This window comes from Schistocerca serialis, unplaced genomic scaffold (genome assembly GCF_023864345.2).
Source record: "Schistocerca serialis cubense isolate TAMUIC-IGC-003099 unplaced genomic scaffold, iqSchSeri2.2 HiC_scaffold_1008, whole genome shotgun sequence".
Lineage (NCBI taxonomy): Eukaryota > Metazoa > Arthropoda > Insecta > Orthoptera > Acrididae > Schistocerca > Schistocerca serialis.
This window is the reverse complement of record NW_026047193.1, coordinates 57501-60000: the sequence shown is the minus strand read 5'-3', so window position 1 is coordinate 60000 and position 2500 is coordinate 57501.

The window sequence follows — 2500 nt, the reverse complement described above, 5'->3', positions numbered from 1 at the left end:
TCATGCTGATCGCCATCCAGGGCATACCACACTGCACGCCAGCTCTTATAGGGAGACGACACGTAGCTGCGTGCACAACATTTGGACCGCATGGTTCGCCGTTGTTGGCGCAGTCGTTGTACGGTCACATGTACCACGATGTATCATTCAGTACATGAGGACCAATGTGCAGTACAGTGTGTGATTTGGAGGTACAACATCAGCGGACAGTTGACACAGGCCGTACCACAGCGTAGGCGCAGTGCTTCGCCATGCGAATGCCAATGAACAACTGCGAAGGGCATTGAGCATGTACGTCCTGCTGCCATCCACATTACAGTGTATCGCTGCAAGGTGTTTAACATGAAGCGATACACTGGGGACCGGGCAGTGCGAGTAGCAAACTATATTGCGGGGGTTGCAGTTAGGCAACACTACACTAATTTAACGCGTCGTATGACAATTACAGAGCAGGTTAAGGCCCAACGTGTGTTGGGTTAAGGCCCAACGTGTGTTGGGTTAAGGCCCAACGTGTGTTGGGTTAAGGCCCAACGTGTGTTGGGTTAAGGCCCAACGTGTGTTGGGTTAAGGCCCAACGTGTGTTGGGTTAAGGCCCAACGTGTGTTGGGTTAAGGCCCAACGTGTGTTGGGTTAAGGCCCAACGTGTGTTGGGTTACAGCACAATATGGGTTACGTTAAGGGGCAATGTGGGTTACGTTAAGGGGCAATGTGGGTTACGTTAAGGCGCAATATAGGTTACGTTAAGGCGCAATATAGGTTACGTTAAGGCGCAATATAGGTTACGTTAAGGCGCAATATAGGTTACGTTAAGGCGCAATATAGGTTACGTTAAGGCGCAATATAGGTTACGTTAAGGCGCAATATAGGTTACGTTAAGGCGCAATATAGGTTACGTTAAGGCGCAATATAGGTTACGTTAAGGCGCAATATAGGTTACGTTAAGGCGCAATATAGGTTACGTTAAGGCGCAATATAGGTTACGTTAAGGCGCAATATAGGTTACGTTAAGGCGCAATATAGGTTACGTTAAGGCGCAATATAGGTTACATTAAGGCGCAATATAGGTTACATTAAGGCGCAATATAGGTTACATTAAGGCGCAATATAGGTTACATTAAGGCGCAATATAGGTTAGGTTAAAACACGACATAGGTTAGGTTAAGGCACGACATAGGTTAGGTTAAGGCACGACATAGGTTAGGTTAAGGCACGACATAGGTTAGGTTAAGGCACGACATAGGTTAGGTTAAGGCACGACATAGGTTAGGTTAAGGCACGACATAGGTTAGGTTAAGGCACGACATAGGTTAGGTTAAGGCACGACATAGGTTAGGTTAAGGCACGACATAGGTTAGGTTAAGGCACGACATAGGTTAGGTTAAGGCACGACATAGGTTAGGTTAAGGCACGACATAGGTTAGGTTAAGGCACGACATAGGTTAGGTTAAGGCACGACATAGGTTAGGTTAAGGCACGACATAGGTTAGGTTAAGGCACGACATAGGTTAGGTTAAGGCACGACATAGGTTAGGTTAAGGCACGACATAGGTTAGGTTAAGGCACGACATAGGTTAGGTTAAGGCACGACATAGGTTAGGTTAAGGCACGACATAGGTTAGGTTAAGGCACGACATAGGTTAGGTTAAGGCACGACATAGGTTAGGTTAAGGCACGACATAGGTTAGGTTAAGGCACGACATAGGTTAGGTTAAGGCACGACATAGGTTAGGTTAAGGCACGACATAGGTTAGGTTAAGGCACGACATAGGTTAGGTTAAGGCACGACATAGGTTAGGTTAAGGCACGACATAGGTTAGGTTAAGGCACGACATAGGTTAGGTTAAGGCACGACATAGGTTAGGTTAAGGTACGACATAGGTTAGGTTAAGGTACGACATAGGTTAGGTTAAGGTACGACATAGGTTAGGTTAAGGTACGACATAGGTTAGGTTAAGGTACGACATAGGTTAGGTTAAGGTACGACATAGGTTAGGTTAAGGTACGACATAGGTTAGGTTAAGGTACGACATAGGTTAGGTTAAGGTACGACATAGGTTAGGTTCAGGTACGACATAGGTTAGGTTAAGGTACGACATAGGTTAGGTTAAGGTACGACATAGGTTAGGTTAAGGTACGACATAGGTTAGGTTAAGGTACGACATAGGTTAGGTTAAGGTACGACATAGGTTAGGTTAAGGTACGACATAGGTTAGGTTAAGGTACACATTGTTGTAAGGAAAGGTTTAATGGGGGGGGGGGCGGCGGCCGGTTTGTTGATTGTGATTATAGTACGTGGATGCCTGCGGTATCATCTGATTTGCCACGTCAGGATGTACCTTTGGCTCATGACAGGCGGCGCTCTCATTCCATGCTTGTGGCAGACCTGTGTCTTTCATTCCTGCCATTGTTTGTGTGCTGTGAGAGGAGGCAGTATTGTGATGTTGGGTGCACCCCTGTGTAGGACATGTGTGGGTGTTGGTGGCTTGGCTGAGCAATGGTG